At 48.4% G+C, this 17,987-nt stretch overlaps 1 protein-coding gene across 1 annotated transcript in view; it reads left to right on the top strand.

The window, feature by feature from the left end:
• The first annotated feature begins 1,950 nt into the window (after positions 1–1,950).
• The window catches only part of LOC136303600 (glutamate receptor ionotropic, kainate 1), a 76,775-nt gene continuing 60,738 nt past the window's right edge, over positions 1,951–17,987 (top strand). Inside the window, exon 1 of the mRNA XM_066207220.1 lies at positions 1,951–2,005. The gene's annotated coding sequence lies outside the window, so the exon portion shown is untranslated. The remainder of the gene's footprint in view (positions 2,006–17,987) is intronic.

The raw sequence follows: 17,987 nt of genomic DNA, 5'->3' as shown, positions 1-17,987 counted from the left end.
AGTTCTTCAAATCCTGAAAGCCACGTCAGGAAGCGATTCTTGGATTTGTTGTTGTGGGGGTTTTTTGGGGAAGAGGGAAAATAACAGGAGGAGTTGACAGGAAAGGATTCCTGACTCATGACCTGTTCCCAAAGGATTAGGTGTTTAAAGCTGCATTTTAGAGCCCCAGGGAGGGGTGAGTGCTCCTGTCTTTCCTGACTCCAGAACTGGAGTGGTGAATCAGGGAATGAGGGATGGGGGTTCCTTTTCCCGCAGCGTGGGGGGATTGCACAGCAAGGAGCAAATTCCCTGAGGAATACACACACGCCAACACTGGGGACATTCACTGCTGTGGGCCAAAGAATCCCAGAATTATTCGCTTTGGAAACGAATGGGGTTCAACCCCTGACCTAGCACTGCCCAGCCCTGCATTAAACCACGGGTGATAAAATCTCCTTTACTCCCCTTGCCTTTCACTGCCCTGAAGAATCTGCTTTTCCTGCCCTCTGAGAAGCAGGAAATATTCCAGATTTCCCTGTGCCAGCCCCCAGAGGGCTGTAGGGACGCACTTGCCTGGCTGAGCACAGGGAGCTGAGGCCAGAGGAGGTGTCAGTAAATCACTGCAGAACAGCCCAGGCTGTGCAAAGGGAGCACTTCCCTGGCTCCTCTCCAATCCCTGCTTTTATTCCCCCACTTGGGATGCTGATAAAGATGCTCAATATCTGTGTGGACAAGCCCTAACAGGATGTGTGCTGAGCATGGAGCTGGCCAAGCACGCACTCCTCAGAGGAGCAAGTGTGAAATGCAATTCCAGACTGCACTGACATCCAACAGCATTGAGTTTCTATCCCTCAAAAGTGCAAAGATTGCAAATCAAGAGACGTGGAGATGCCTGTGTCCCTGGGTGGCCTCGACCCATGCCAGCACAGGGCAGTCAGGGAGGGAACGCTGGGGAGCTGCTTCATTTCTACCTGTTGGAAACAGAAATGACCCTGTACTGGAGACAGAAATGACCCTTTAGTGGACACAGAAATGACCCTTCACTGCCCAGGCCCAGCACTTCATTTGTCCAGTAGTTCATTCTGATTCCTGAGAAGTTTCTGTCCCGCTCAGGACGAGGTACAGGAGGGCTGAAATGGGCAGAAAATGCGCTGTGTGTTTTTATTTTCCATTCCCCGGCTCAGCTGAAAGGCTCAAGGGCAGTGATCCAGGGAGCAGGTTCCACACCCAATCCACCTCTCCTTTCCTGAAGATAAATTTAGGACATCTCTCCTGCCCTGGCTGGGATTTAGCCCCATGTCAGGGCAGCTGCAGCAGGGTGGATTTTTGAGTTTCCCAACAATTTCTCCTGCAGGGAGCACTTGGAGAAAGGAGAACACAGACCAGGCTCTTTGTCCTGTTTCATGCCCCTGGCTCACGGGCTTTCCAGAGGTGTTCAGGTTCAGGGCATTCTAAAAAAATCCTCCTTTGGCCTTTTATTTTCTCCCTTGTCACGGGGTAAGAAGCTGGTTTGGACACTTTGTTCTTTTTTGCTTTCTATATTTCCTAAAATAAGCTGAGAAAGGAGCTGGGAACTTTCCCCTGTTGAAAATGCAGTGCAGTGTGGATGCTGGGGTGGTTTTTCCCTAGGGAGCTGTCCCAGGAAGGCATTTGCTGCTCCCTGTGGTTCAGCCACACGGAAGCTGAAGAAATTGAAGTTTTATTCCTGCCTAGAAGATTAAACCCCTATTTATACAGCTCAATCCTATGAGCTACAAAGCTCCTCTTTTTAATTTTTTTTTTCCCCTAAGCTTTGTTTTTACTCTGTTTTGTGGATTTTCTTTTGAGGTGTCAGTCACTCAGGTTTGGGAAATGTGCTGGAGTTGTTGTACAAAGGACAGCAGCGTGGGGAAACTCTGAGAAGCTTCGGACAGGAGCTCACCACGAGTGCTCTTGCAACGTGCAAACACATTTACCCCCCCTCCCAAGCCTGGCGACAGAGAGAGGAAAAAATAATGGCTAAATAAATGAATAAAAACCCAAACAGGTAAATAAAACACTTAGTGAGCCTCTGGAGAATATCCATCCTTCTCCTGAAGCCTGCGCGGGGTGGCTCTGCCCTGTCTGGCCTCATGTGGCTTTAAGCACTGAAATGCCGCTTTTTAAATTTAAATTGTAATAGTTTTTACAGAAATAAATGGTTGTGGGGCAGGTCACCTGGTGACTGTGCTCCCTGCCCACGGGACCGCAGTGAGGAGGGAGGGAATCCCAACCCAAACTCTGCCCATGTCCCACTTTCAGCTCTCTATTTCTGACACATCCCTTCAGGAGCCACGAATTTGTGCCAGGATGGTGAGAACAGAGGGACACGGTGCTTTTCCTGGAAAATGGCACCTGGCAATATCCATCAGTAACCTGGGATTCTCCCAGCTGCCTCCGGCCTAAATGTGGTTACAATTCCCCCTCCTGGATTATTCCTTCTGCTGCGTGTGCTTGGGGATGAGCATAAGGCTGCTGTCCACACATTTAAACGTTTATTTGTTTATAAATAAGCACATTCTGCTGTGGGGGTGTTCATCTGCCAAAAGCCCAGTTTGTCATGTTTGATTCATGAATCCGATGGGCTGTTTTCCATTGAACTTGGCGCCTCCTATTTTCTGATTCCTCAGTCACAGAAAATGGAAGGATAAATTGCAGTTTGATCTGCTGGGGATAACTTTGATCCGATGAGGCAGTTCCTAGAGGCTGCATCAGCCTCGGGAGCTGAACTGACCACAGAGGAAGTTTGGTGAGGGGGGAAAAAGAAGCCACTTTGACAGGGCTCATTTGTCAGGATCAGTGGTGTGCAACAACCCAGGTGGAAAACGGGTAAGTGCAGCTTGTCCGTGTGGGATTGCAGCGATTTCTCCTGCTGCTCTCCTAAGAAGGATGAACAGTGCCAGCAGCACCTGTCAGCCCGAGAGTTGCTTTAAGTGGCAAATAAAACTTAATTCTCTGAAGAGGTTTTTGTTGTAAGTATGGATTTCGCTTAATGGCTTGAAGGCTGAAAAATTGCTGCAAATCGCGTTTTTTGCGCTTTGGTTCTGGTCCAGGTATTTCTAAGCAGGTGTGGTGCTCAGGCAGAAATCCAGTTGTTGGCCGTTTCCTGTGTTTATTGAGTTCTCTTTGCTGCCTCGTGGGTTTGCACAGCAGCTTTGTCAGAAGGGCTGCAGCCCCTTTTCAGCCACGCAGCAAATTGGGCTGAACTTCTCTCCAGGCAAACCCCAGGGGGGACCCAGCGGGGGAAGGAAAACCAACCTCTGGCACAAGAAGGGGTTTTTGCTTCTCCTTTTGGGTGTGCTGAACGCCAGGGCAGAGGGAGTCTGGCCACATGGTGGGTTTGCAGAGCTGTTCACCTTTGGAAGGGATGAACTGTGATAAGCTCAGCTCTGCTGGATCCTGTAGGGACGTTGGCTGCTCCTGGGGTCCCTCTGCCACTCCTGGGACACGTGGGAAGAGTGAGTCCCGTGGAAGTGCTGCCTAAGCCAAGCAATGGAGTAACCTGGCGGAATCACTTCAATTTTAATAGTTTTGAGGAATAATTTTTTTGTGGAAAAGCTGCCCAGGGAGGTTTGGAGTGCCCATCCCTGGAGGTGTCTGAGGAATTCCTGTGCTCTGGGCATCAGGCACAGCTGGGACTTCATCTTGGAGAAATAGAATAACTCTGGCCACATGTTCCTGCTGTTTCCTTTTCCTCAGGCACACACTCTTGTAGAACTGGCAGCTTTCTTAACCAGGTAATGGCATCGGTGACACATCCTGTGCTGCGTGCCCAGCTCTTCCCAACGGGAAACAGAAAATACCCGCTTGAATGAATTAATTTTCATTTGGGACAGCCAGGATCTTTTTAGTGCTATTTCATCGCCCCCACCTGCCTTTCAGACAGTGCTCCCTGACCTCTGCAGCGCCGTCCTTTGTGCGAGAGTTAGATGGGCTGCTTAGAGCAAGAATTACTGTCCTCTTCCCAGCTTCTCTTCTGTGTTTTCCCCTGCCTGGCTTTGGTTTCCCCCACCTTGCCCATGGTGGCACTGGCCATACCCTGGCTCTCCTTTGCTGTTGGGATTGTTTTCCTGGTCTGGATGGAGTTCAGCTCCCCCTGCACAATCCCTGGTAGCAGCAGAAAATATCTTTTAGTAGGAAGTACCTTTCATTTTGTCATCATGAATCTGGAGCTGGGGAATAGCTGGGAAGAAAGCCTGAATCCAGAAAATAGTTGTACAGATGCATATTTAACCTGAGAAAGATCCCTTGTGAGAAATCAGGCTTTTCTTCAATAGTGCTGTGCATGCTGGCAAAGGCATGAAAATCGGCGTGTTAATTACCTGAAGGTGCATGAAGCATCTCCTTTGTTTTCTTCCCAGAGATGTCACATCATTAATTCAGGGAGCATTTGTGTGGACAGCACTGCCAGGGATTGCTGGGGTGTCTGTGCAGGGCCAGGGGTTGGACTGGATGATCCTCGTGGTGCCCTCCAGCCCAGGAGGTTCTGTGATGTTATCACCCTCCAGAGCCAGGCTGGGATTTGAGGACAGTGCTGCATCTCACTGGGAAAATCTAACAGCCTCTGAATTGTGCTCTCCTTGGGTGTGATCCCATTCCTGCCTCTCCCGGTCCTGCTGTCACTTGGCCGTTCTGGCCTGGCTCAGTGGAGTCCACAGCAGAAATATCAAATCCCAGGGAACCCCCTCCCTCTTGAAATCCTCAGAGGAAAAATGAAAACAGTGATCCAAAGATTGTATTTCCCCCATGTTCTTCGGAGCTGATTTTATTCCTCTTTCTGAGGAACATGAAAAAAAAAGAAGAATGAGTCCCAAATTCAATCTCCTCCTTATGTTCTTATCACAGACATCTCGCTGTGGTGTATTTTCTCTCATCTTGTGTTCACTGTAAAACTGGGAAGTTGAAAAGTGTGCGACCTGTCTCTGCCCAAGAACTCCTATGAATCCCTCCCCCAAAATACAAATTTGACTCCAAAAAATGGATTATTTGCCCTTGTGGCAAGATAAGGAATTTCTTTGCTCTGATAAATCCATGATTTTGCATCCTACTTAATAAAAGGACAAAATAAAAATCAGTTTGCAAATTATTAGAATCCATTAAAATGTAATTATTTGTGAACTACCCTGAACTGATGTTCCTGATGAGCTGAGCTAATCCTCTGCCACTTCCAACCTGAATGGAATTGAAATGTAAAAGTCAGGGAATGCTTGGGGAGTTTTGGGTAAATGCAAACCATGAAACGATGAAACATTTCCTGGGAGTTACAGGACGAGCCAAAAAGCCACAAAAATCTTTAGGTCTCATAACTTCACTCTAGCTTTTGACCATTGAAAAATGAATGTGATTCCTGTTCTGAGGCTAAGTGTTGCTTAGTTCGGTGACAGAGGGATTTGGGTTCGGATCCAAACCCTTGCTGTGGGATCAGCACTGTGTTTCCATGGGACAGACATGAATAATCCCTCTTTGCACCCCTTCCTGGTGCCCATAAAATCCCTGCAGGCAGAACAGACACACAATACAAATCCTGTGTCCAGAACCAGTTGGTTTTTTTTCCCTCACAATCTTGGAATAAATAGGAGAGGCAAAGACCAGAGCTAATTAAAGATATCCATAAATAATGATAGATTGGTATCTTAATACAGAGGCTGCTCTTCTCCCCTCGGTGCAGGAAGCTTCTCTTAAACCTTTGTGTTTAAGGCAATATATTCACAAAACCCTGCTCTGGAAGGCAGTATATCCAGAAAACCCTGCTCTGGAAGGCAGTATATCCAGAAAACACTGTTCTAGAAGGCAATATATTCACAAAACCCTGCTCTGGAAGGCAATCTATTCAGAAAATACTGTTCTGGAAGGCAGTATATTCAGAACACACTGCTCTGGAAGGCAGTATATTCACAAAACCCTGCTCTGGAAGGCAGTGTGTTCAGAATTCTCCACATGTTTCCCCACTCCTGCCAGACCATATGCAAGCAGACAGTTTGCATCAGGCCCCGGTGCCAAGTCCTGAATTACTGCTGAAAGAGGGAATATTTTTGATAAAAGCAGAGAGCTTTTCTGATGGCATTTCGCGCCCCATTAGAAGCTCGAGGAGCAATCACTAATGAGTGATATTAGTGATAAACACGGATACAGTCAATAATTATCCCAAATGTGCCCTTGTTCACCTTTTCCTCCTGCCTGTGCCGGGGCGCCCAGCCCTGCCCAGCCTGGCCATGGGTGTGAGGTGCCCTGATGATGTGGGAGTGAAGTGTCCCTGCAGAGCTCAGCCTGGCAGCTCCCTGGAGAGCTTCCTGGCAGATTTCCTGGCTGGAGAGGCCCTCGTGATGGGGAAATTGCTCTGCATCAGCTCCTTGTGCCTCTGCCTGGGTGGCAGGCTCAGCGTTTGGGAGGGAAGTGCCGCCCACAGGCACTGCTGGAGTGCAGAGGAAGGACAAGGGAGTTCTGGGCTGTTCCTGGGAGCTTTGAGCCTCCAAAGCTGGTGTGGTGCAGAGTCTGCTCCAGCTCCAAACCCCACCTCCGGGCAGGATCCCAGTGCCTTTGGCACAGTAGCCCCAGGCTTGGGCATCGACCACCTCTCCAGGAAACCTCTGCCCGTGCTTAGGCACCTTCTTGGAATAAAAAGGATAGGCATAGGATGCCCCTGGATGCCTGGCAGTGCCCAAGGCCAGGTTTGACAGGGCTTGGAGCAGCCTGGGACAGTGGGAGGTGTCCCTGCCACGGCAGGGGTGGGAATGGTTGTTCTTCAAGGTCCCTTCCAACCCAAACCGTTCCACAGCTCCATGATCCTGCCCCAGAGGATGCAGCGGAGTGCTCTTTGTGAGCCTCTCTGGGTCTGAAACTCCGTTTTATGGACGGGGTGGTTTTCAGCATTCTGGATGGATGCTCCTGTGTACCCTGCTCAGTGATTCCTTGCTATTCCAGGCCCATTATAACAAGGTTTATTATGTTCTTACCCAGCGTGTTGTGACATTATTGCAAAATTATTGTTTTGTTTCTCCTAAACTCGAGGGTTTTTTGTTTTTTTTTTTTTTGTAAGGGTAATAATAATAAAAGACATACAGGCTGATGAACTATCCACCATGTCAGGCTGCTGCGCAGCGGAGTCTGAAATAGCTGAGAGAGTAAAACCGAAAAATATCTCAATTTACGAGTGAAACACTAACACACACTAAACTTGGGCTGCGCTATTCCTCATCTGATTTTTAGTTTTCTCTCCACAAGCAGACGAGACTGAGGCTTCTCAGGTGATAAATCTTCACCAGATTAAAGAGATATTCAGCACAGGCCTTTGGGAAGCAGAAACTGTGGGGTTTGTGCAGGGCAGGCTCAGGCAGAAGCACTGCTCCTCAGTCTGGTGAGAAATGCTTTTCCAAACGAATAAACAACCACTGCTGGTGCCCAGGTAGGTGATAGCTGACTTTTTGAATGATGGATCAGCTGGGATAATTTGGCATTGAATTGCTGCTTCTGGCCACGTGCAGTGAGTCGTTTTCACTCTGTAGCTCAGGGCAGCTTTACAACTCCAGCTGCTGGAGCTGGGCTGGTGTCACTGGTTTCCATTTACACCAGCGGGTGGCTGAAGGCAGGGCCAAAACGCGCACTGGTGTCTGCTTCCCTCCCACCTGAGCGGGGGTTATCCCCCCTGAGGCTGTGGGAAGGAGGAGCAGGAGTGCTGGAACAGCAGGGAGAGACTCCTGGACTGCTCTGGTTCTCACAGGCGTGGCTGCAGCCACATCTCAGCCTCTGCCCAGGGAAATTCCCCCCTGGGATCCCAGTTCTGGGGCAGGAACCCCGTTGTTGTGGGATTTGTGTGAGCAGGAACTGCCAGCTGTGTGCTTGGAGGATGGATACCCTCAAACCCTTCAGTCTTTGCTGCTGGGGAGAGGATTTCAGTCTCCACCTCAGCCCCTGCCTTCCACCCCTGCAGGATAATTCCCATGGACATGAGGAGCCTGGATAGGGAAGAGCTACTTGAAGAAATTCCTAGGTAAAGGTGGGAGTATTCAGTTTCTGACAAATATATCTGTCTTCCAAAAGGAGCCAGGGGAGCTTTAACATCCCTTTCCACGAAAAACAAAAAATCCCTCCTGATGTCCAAAACCCTAACTGAGGCAAACCCACTTCCCTTCCCTTCCTGTTCATCTGCCACATGCTCCACATCCCCCGTGGGTCCCTCTGGGCTTCCCCTTGTGCAGAACTGCCAGGAGCCCCCACTCTGTGCCGCAGGACCGGGAAGACGATTTAGCTCTGATTAATTCTAGCTGCCAGTGATTGCAGAACATGCATGGGGACAGCCACCCCCTAATCTGCGCTCAGTCCCAACGCTCCCAGCACGGAAATACCAATCATTATCTCCCCAGTTCCACAGGATAAAATGCAGGCTCGCTGATTATGGGGGAAATAACTTGATCAGTTGCAATTGGGAAGGTAATGCTCAGTGTTATTACACTGGAATGAGAGGGTGCTTTTCTGTGCAGACATCCTCGAGGACTGGAAGAGAAAAAGGCCAGGAAAACCTGTAGGTTTATTCCTTCCATCCCCCCCTCCTCCTGCAGCTTGTTTGGTGTCACAGAACACTGGGGGTGGGTGCTCTCTTTCCCCTGGTCAGGCTTTGAGGTGCACCATCCCTCCCACACGGTATTTGAGTGTGGCCATCCCTGCTCTGCCCCCAGGCACATCCGATGGGCTTCTGTTCCTACCAAAGATTACTGCAGCTCCTTTCATTGAGAATGAAAGTGTCCTTAACTCTCTGGTGATGGAAACAGGTTCACAATGAAGGTGTGATGAAGCCACGGCAGGGATCCACCCTTACCGTGCCCCCCAGTTCTGATTGACCCAAGATTTACCCGGAATGAAGCAGCCTTTCCCACACAGCCTGGGACTCATGGAATATTGCATCAATTGCAGAATATCCTCCTGCTGCTGCTGCTGAGCAGGACCCAGCTGTGCTGGCTGAACTTCTGAGAGGGGGACAAAACACTCAGAAGGAAAATATCAGCTGAAGGAAGTGGGACACAGTAATTGCAAGGCTTTGAGCTGTTTTCACAGCCCATTTGAAACTGATTTTCTTAGCAACACTTCCCCTAAGATGAGGTTTGGTGAAATAAGGAGCTCCTGGAGCTCCTTTTCTGTGTCTCTATTAAAGAAGGCATTTTGAGGCGTCCCGAATGGTTCAGGCACCTGATGAAGAGACTCAGCAGTGCTAAGCAAAAGTAAACGCCAGAAATCACGTGTCACAGAGGAAAATGAAGGATATATTAAAGGCAGCTTAATTTTTAATAAGAGTTTTAATTCCTTTTTCTTCCGCTGTGTCAACATTACCAGAGGAAACCCAAAGCCTTCCCTCCTTGCATGTCCTTTTCCAAAAAAAGAGCTGCAAAGATTCCTTTTTCTCCTCTGTGAGAAGGGAGCACAGATCAAGTTCAGTAAAACTTGTCTCTGATCAGACTGCGACCATTTCTCCGAATGGCTCTATAAATTAAAATATTTGCTCTGTGTTGAGCACCAAGGGAAGACAGATTGTAGCTCATTCACCGGGAAGGGTCAGCAGACCCGAATGAAAATGCAAAACCATCAATTGTTTCCATTCACTAATCACATATAATTGGTCTGGCTCACCTGAACTAGAACACATTTGTTATTATAACGCATAATTAAAGTTCTTTTCATTTTGCTGCTTTCCAGATGCAATTATCTTTCTTTTAACAAATGCAGAGAAGGAAACTTCTTGTAAAACTGGAGATACATTTGACAAATTAGTATAATTAAGAAAATGTCCCTGAAAGAGGAAAAACTTTCTAAGTAGGAGCATTGTCAGTTCCCAGTACTTATTGCCTTCCACGGACAGAAGAAATTCTGATTTGCCTGTGGGATGGAAGTGTCCGAATCAGCAGGGCTGAAACACGAACGTCTTTGCTTTGCTCTTCGCTTTCCAATCCCCTCATGCTTTCGTTTTGCTTTCAGAAGAAGAGATTTTTCCTCCTCTTTCCCCCATTCCTCAAGCACAGAGTGTCCCCAGCTCTGCTGAGCTCTCCCAGTGTCACTCCCCACCCCAGTCCCCCACTGTGGCCGGGACAGGGGAGCTGCACAGAATGGATTCGGGTGAGGAAATGCCCGTGGGGGAACCAGAAGAGGAAAAATCTTTCCAGATTGCACCTCTCAAGTGAGATCAGACTTTGGGCAGAAGGTTTTGCTGTCAGGCTTTCAGGCGACCTTGCCTCTTTCTGGTGCATGATTTTGTCTTTTTCTGGTGTATAATGACTTCCTGTAACTTACAGCTGATTTTAAATAATGGTGGTAAAGTGGGTGATGGGTTAGACACTTACTAGTATCTTCAGGGATCTAACATTAAAGATTATAATATTAAGAAAATGCACGCAGTCATTAATGTAATTTTGAACTGTAAAGCCTGTCTAATCTAATTTACTGTATTACAGTGTGAGCTATAATTTTGACTAATTAAATGCCTCTAATCTTTTTGCCAGCTAAAGCTTCGATTAACCAATATTTACTTTATTAGGGTAAGATTAAACACCTCCATTCCCAAGGAAAATCTTTAAAAAAGTCGAGCATCCCAGTTTCCACTGGAGCAGTGGGGCCCAGGGAAGCCAAGAGCCATTTTCGAGAACCAAAACGTGCTCAAAGACTGAGCACAGCATTCCCCCACCAGTCACTATTAAAATGAATTCGCTAGAAAGTCGTGAGCACAGCGCTTTGCACTGCAGAATTCAGGGTGTAGAGAAGCAGAGTGTTCTCCTCTGGTCTGTTTGTGCAGCTCACCGAGTGACACAGGTGGGTCTTCACCTTCTGCGTGTTTTCAGGGCCAGCCAGGATGAATAATTACCATTTCTGTGTGCAAACAGGAGGCACTGCAGCTGCGGGGAAATGCAGCGTGACTGGAAGGCAATTGATTGAGCCCCTCAGCGCCGTTAAGTGCACAATGAAAGTTGCATTTCCAGGCCAGGGAATGCATCAGCCGGGACAGGGTGATAACAGAGATGAACAAAGGAGAAAGCAGAAGCCTTCTCTGCATCTGAGCAGAGCCCTGCCTCCGAAGGGGCCTGCCAGCAGATCCTGCATGCAGCACAGCAGCCACTCACGCTTAGGGCTTGTCACACACTCCTCTTCTCTGGGTAATAAAATCCCCACACAGCAGCACAAACAGCTCTTTAAACAGTCACCAAAGTGCCTGGGAATCATTGCCTGTCCTTGCTGCTGAGTGATGAGCCCACAGGAGCACAGCTCCCCTTCCCTGAGCAGTGCTGAGCTCTCCCTGCTGCTGCTCCTGCTCCCTCGCCCCACCTGAACACGGATCTTCTTGCACAGGGGAGGAGCGGGGTGGGGAAGAGAGGATTTCTTCCCCCCACTGCCCCCTGAGAAGTCAGGCTTTGATCTGTGAGCCTGCCGGGATGGGAGGCTGCTCCAGACCTGCCTTTGGTTTGTTCCCTCACATCCACATCTCCTGTGGCCGTGGTTGTGTCTGCAGCCTTTCCCTCCCTGTGCATCACACCCCTCCACACCACCCCAACTGGCTTTCCAAGGACAGCCTTTGCTTTGCTCTCTGGTCAAGCCTTTCTCAGCCATGCCCTGCTCTGAAGATGGATTTCCCTCCTCCCGGGCACCTTAGCAGTGTCCCTGCACAGCTTTTTGGGATGTGCAGGTGATGGGGGCGGTGTGCTGTGCTCTGGGGAGCTCTCTCTCCAGGGGATGGAGCATCCAGAGATTTCATTTTCCTTGCCCAGGGGAGCCCAGTCCAATAAGACAATGCATTTCCACACGAGCACCGGTCTGCTGCAGCTTTGCCACTTGGTTTCGAGGCTGCACTCAGTTCCAGAGGGAACATTCCCCTTTGGGAGCAACTGTGGGAGCTCAGTGGCACTCCAAGGCAGATCAGCCTGCTCCCTGCCCAGTGCCCACCTGGCTCTGGCAGCGCTGGGCAGAACTGCAGCTCTGTTGTGTGACAGGGACAGACCAGCTGAGCTGGCCAGGGTGGGGATGGATGGAGGGGAGGACGACACAGATCCCTGGAGGAAGGAGATTTGGGAAGAGCCAGGGGGGCTATGAAGCGCAGAGCAACTACAAACAAAACAAAGGGAATATTTTCCCCTGAAAATAATTCGATTTAAAAGCATTTTCCTCACACTTTGCAGGGCGATGTGCACCAGTTCAGCAGTGTTTACAATAATTGTTTTGGTTGGGTTTACTCAGGTGTAACCAATGGTAACATGAAGCAGTGCACCGTCTGTTCTGGCCACGGCAGTGGGACATAAATGATCAAATTAAATGGATATGATTGCAGTAAATATTGCTGGGATAGAAATAGAAGTTAGAGCAATTTTCGTGACATTAAGTTCAACCTGAAACTGAAAAATTTCCGTGGCATAATTGCAAAAAATATTTCAATCAAGTAACCTGGATCTTCCACAGCCCCTGCCATCTCTTGCAGCGCTTGCACCTTACTTGAAAAATGTTGTTTTCACTCCAAAGAGCAAATGTCTTGGTCCATTGCTGCTGAGAGCAGTGCCAGGAATAATGTGCAGGAATGCCTGCAGGGAACTGAGGAAGGCACCAGGCCCCTGAAGGAATTCTTGGACCAAAAGTTGCCCATGGGTGCAAATCTGAGAGCAAAGATTGCTGATGGAGCCCACTGTGGAGGAATCATCACCTCCTAATAACCGTGCCTGAAGGAATGGGCTCGTGTATCATCGCGCTAAGGATATTTATAAATATATTTAAAAAGTGGGAGGGGACGTAGCAGGCAATTCTGCTCCCAGAACATAAGTCAAGTGTGTATTATGAAGCCTAAATAGCCTGGATTAATCAAATGTCACACTGGCACTTCTAATAATGACTTTACATTGCAAATTCCATTACCTGGCTTTGCCAGCCAGGAGAGAAGCTACAGAAGATCAATTAAACAAACAGGAAATTACCTTTTCTCTTTATAGTCCGTGACTTGCAGCACTTACAATGGCGCCAAGACCCTGAAAATTAAACAGACATTTGCATAAGATTAATAACTCGCTTTCTCCCCGAGTCACTGTGGCTTATTTAGGACCCCAGAGTTAGCCAGTGTCTGCTGGAGAGGCTGGGGACGATGGGAGCAAATCAAAAATGGCTTCACGTGTCAGAGAGGATCCCAACATTTGAACTGGGGCTCTGCCCTCAATTAATGCACCTGCAGCATCCCAGAGATTAACGAGCAAGGTCTCAGCAGAATCCCTGGAAATGGGACGCTGCCTACACACGTTCCTGGGAATGATTCCCTGCCCTGGAGCATCCCCGTGCTGCAGGGATGATCACCTCAGGGGCTGCAGGGCAGGTTTTGGGGACGACACCCACAGTGCCAGGAGCAGGGAGCTCCTGCAGGGAGCCACATCTCCAGCGGGGCTCGTTTTCCTGCTTCTGCTGTGGGTGCCTTTTAGAGGATGCTCCTTAGGGGGATTCCTTCTGTCCCACAGGAGAGAGCGAGGGGTGAATCCTCCAGGCCCAAGTTCTGCCTTTGCTCAGGGTGGGGATTGTGCCACCAGCAGCAGGCAGGGTGGGGATGCTCTGAACTCCTGCAGCTCAGAGTTTGGGAGCAGCCTTTAGGAAGGCACCGGCTCCCTTTTGGGATACCTGGGCTGGGCATTTTGCTTAGGGCGAAGAATTATGGGCAGCTTCACCAAAATAAAAAAAGGAGAAAAACCCAAACCCCTGTAATTCCTCATTTTGGTACATGAAATGAATATACTTTAAAAAAAAAAAAAACCCAGGCCAACCAATGAACCAAACAAAAAACCCCAGCAGGATTTGGCAGTTAATTCCTCAGTGATTAAAGGATGCCCAAACACAGGAGGCAAACCCAGCCTCTGAGGGTGATTAAATGCTGAAATGAACCCAGAGACATTTCATAACTGCACAAGCAATTCACTGAGAAAGTTCCTTCTGATTCTGGTGGCTGCCAGAGTCTCCACTGAAGGAAAATAGGTTCGAGTAACCCCCAAACACAGATTTTTATATATACACATGGGTATACAATAGCTATGAATGTGGGAGTTGGAGAGTTTGGTTTGTGTTCTGTGTCTGCCACGCTGAGCTGGGGCTCAGCTGAGCATTTCTGAGCCTGGATCAGCCCAGGGAGCAGGATTTGAAAGCCAGACCACAGGCAGGGAGGGATGCTGGGGCTGGCTTTGCAAAGGTCACTCGGTCCCAGCGTGTGCAGAGTGTGTGCACACACGATTTGGGACAGCACTGCCTGGGTTTCAGGAGTGAGGGAGGTTCAGCAAGGACAGTTGGAAGCAGGACAGGAAGGTGAGCAGGGCCAGCAAAGAGACAGAAATCCCCGCGGGGAGAAGGGGAATCTGAATGAGCTTTCCCAGCCTTGCTGAATGCAAGGATTAAGGTGCACCAGGTGCAGGAACTCAGGGCAAAAATCCCTGTGAGGACAGGGCTCAGACCACACTGGCACCAGGCAGCAGAAACCCGCCCCAGCCAGGACTGAAAATGCATTCCAGGGAAATCTGAGCATGCTCCTACTTGGGAATATTCAATTAAATCATTCTAGTTAATGGCTAATCTGCCTTTAAATTAACGAGATGTAGGCACAGCCTTCATGCCATCCTAATATGCTTTTGTCCCAGCACCTCCTTGGTTTTATTGAAATTTTAATAACTTTTTAAGCAGGGGAGTTATGTCTGATATTGGATGAGTTGTGGCTAAGCTGGAAGCCGACGAGTCTGGAGCCCGACAGTTCATTTAATTCCCAGCTCCAAACGTGATTGTCATGGACTGCTTTCCCTCTCCTTAAAAGTTACAACCCCTTTTGGGGCTGGAATCTCCATCTGCAGTGGATTTTGAGAATAATTGCAAATTAGGGCTCTTCTCTCTGTGCCATTATCCAGCCTCAGGCATCCAGTGCTTTGGGATGCAGGGATGAGTTGTCTCCATCCTTGGCAGAAGGAACAAACTATTGGATTCTCCTGGAAAAGGAGGGGGAGAGAGGTGGGGCTGCAGCAGACACGAAGCTGGGAAATACAGGAAAAGCTCTGGGGCTGAGCAATGGAAACTTAAAGGGAAAAAGTGAAGGGGAGGAGGTGAAAGTGAAATGAAAAGTGAGAGGGAAGGGATGCTAACAGAAGGATGATGCCAGCTAAAAACCAAGGCGAGGAGCAGAAGAGCTGAGTAAGGGTCTGAGAGGAAAATTGTGAAAGTTGTTGCCACTTTGGGGCTTTTTAGGGAAGGAGCCTCAATTTTATGCAAGAATAAAATGTGCCATTCAAAGTGATGTTGGTAGGGATGCGCTGAAAAGGGAATAAAGTGATTTAGGAAGGAAAATATTGGCAAGGAAAGTAAATATTGGCACAGGGTAAAAGAAGAGAAGTGACAAGTGAATAAAAGTGGGGATGAGAAACAAACTGGGGCACAGAAGGAAGCCAAATGGGAGCAGGGACTTTTTTGGGAACAGGGACCACGGCCGTGGAAGAAGGGAAGGAGGGCACCAAGGGAAAGGAAACAAAAGGCCACGGATTTAGTTCTTTGTTTGTCAGAGGCTGAAAAAGAAAGGGTGGGGGGAAGGAAGCTGAGTTCAGCTTCCCCGGTCCTGGGGGTGTTCAGGGCAGGGCAGGGGGCCTGTGGCAGCTCCAGATTCCTGTGGGCATTTGGCTGCCTCTGTCCTGCTCCTTCCTGGCACTTGAACGTGTGACGTGAGCCCAGATCCAGGAGGAAACTTCCTTCCCCGGTCACGGCAGGGGGACCTGCAGGAACTGTGTGCTGTCATCCAGGCACTCCCCACCACAGGCAGATGGAGCACAGCAATTCCAGCATTTGTGTCTCGCTGCCCTCAGTGAAGAATTTTTTCCCAATATCCAATCCAGACTTCCCCTCTTGCAGTGTGACTGTGCATTTGGAGGTTGATGCAGGACGCTGCCTCCCAAATTCACTGTAGTTCTCTAACACCATCTGCACTATGACTGGAATACTTTTGAAAAACCCTTCAGTTTTTGTGACTCAAATGTTGCTGTTTAATATTCCCCAGTTTTCTTGCTGCACTTCCCCCGTGTCTAGAACAGGGAGTGAAAAGCAGGCAAGGGTTATGTGACAGTTTTAGCATATTTGCAAAAATGAACTGATTTTTTTTTTTTTTAATGTATATGCTTTGAATTAAACAGTAATTCCCTCCCCATTTTGGATAGAATTCCTACTTTTGAAACACATTTTTTATTGATTGAAGTTTCTCCTGTCTGGCATTCTCCAGTAGTACCAAATGGTGAAAAATATTAAAGAGTCCCACTCCAAATATTTCAGTGGAGATCACACTTTGAATCCATCCACTAACTCCTGCCCTGTGACAGCTTTTCCTGGGAAATCCCTGGTATGTTTTTGGTGTGTGCCACTTTGCAAGTTTGTGGGCACATATGTTGCAGTATTTTCACCAGGTCTGTGGCATTCCCGTTAAGTTTCACTCCAGCTTCCACCATCTCTGGGACAATAAAAAGTCACCCAAATAAAAAGCAAAGAGGGGGCAAGCTTCTCAAGGGAAGCTCAGCAGGAGATTCTTGTTTCTCAGGGTGGATTAGTCCAGGAGGCTGGGCCCTGGATGCTTTGAGAGGGTCAGAAAAGGGTATCTGTCAGAAAACACCAAGTGATTTTGCTCCCAGGACCTTTCCTACCCTGAGTGAGGTCTGCAGTGCTCAGTGAATATCTCAGCTCCTCAGGGTTCATTGGGCAGCATCCTCTGGCTGCCTCAGTGTCTCACTGGCTGCAGTTTTGCTCACCCGGGTGGGTGAGGATGGCATCATTTACATTTGCAAAACACACCCTTTATTTCTCTCCAGGAGAGCTAACAGCCCTGACAAGATTTTCCAGCTGCATGGGTGGGGAAAAGCCCATCTCAGCATCTCCTGCCTCCTTTGCATATTAAACAGCATTGCTGGGGAGGGGGAGCATTAAAACCTCTGCCAGACGGGGGTGAGAACCTGAATTACTCCCAATATTTAGGTGTAAGCACTCAAGCCTATGGAGAAGAGTGGAAATTAAGCTTTACAAAACCCCCGATGCTTTGCCTCCTTTAACATAATGCCTTTTACTTTTGGTGTTGTGCTTCTTTTATTCTCTACTTAATGGGGGCCCTATTTACTTTTTGTAAGTCTACTGCTTTAAAATAAAATCATTTAATACATCTTGCCCATGCTTCATAAATCCAAATGCTGCAACATGGAAATAGTTTTTAGAACAATATTAAGGAAGATCTGTCTTTTTTATGTGTACCAAAGGCACCACGGTGATGTTTTTAGGTGAGGCACCATAAGTCTGCCAGTGCAGCAGACCCCAGGGAAATGATGATAACAATAAAGCACATCTTTAAAGAAAGATTTTAAAGATTTTTAAAGCTGTGTTGCAAAAAAAGAGATATAGAGTAATTGTATTACTGGTTTACTTTTTTTGGGGGTGGGGTTTTTTGAGAGGACTTCAAGTCAGGCTCTGATTTTATGGGAGCAATTTGCCAGAGACAGATGACTCTGGGAACATTCTATGGCACAGAACCATCCTTTTGTGGGATAATCAGGCAGGCAGAGATCTACTGCCAAAAACTGCCCTTGCCCCTCCCCGCTAGAAATTGTCCCTGTGATTATTTGCAGGCACTGAGGCTAATCCTGAAAACTGGGGCCTTAACCCCTTGGAAAACATCTTGCAGGTGGTTTTGGGTAGGCTGCGAGTTGTAAAGCATCCTACAATCCAAGGCATTTCTGGTGGCCATGTGGACCAGCTTGGGGTGTAAAAGCCATTTCAGTAGTGAAGAGGCAAGAGGGCTTTTCCCTGGTTTTTATCAGGCATTACCCACAGCATTTAACGGTGACGCCAATCAACATTATTGCAGGCGTCTCTGCCCCGTGCCTGGGCATTCCCTGGGGAGCTGCAGCTCCCCCAGCACTGCTGGCAATCCTGAAGGGGGATTTCTCTCCCTCAGGGCAGGGGATTCACTCCCAGCCTGCACTCCATGCTCTTGGGGG

Source organism: Chamaea fasciata, unplaced genomic scaffold, assembly GCF_029207755.1.
Source record: "Chamaea fasciata isolate MVZ Bird 193981 ecotype frontalis unplaced genomic scaffold, bChaFas1.0.hap1 SCAF_2, whole genome shotgun sequence".
Taxonomy (NCBI): Eukaryota; Metazoa; Chordata; class Aves; order Passeriformes; family Sylviidae; genus Chamaea; species Chamaea fasciata.
This window is presented reverse-complemented; position numbering and strand designations above follow the sequence as displayed.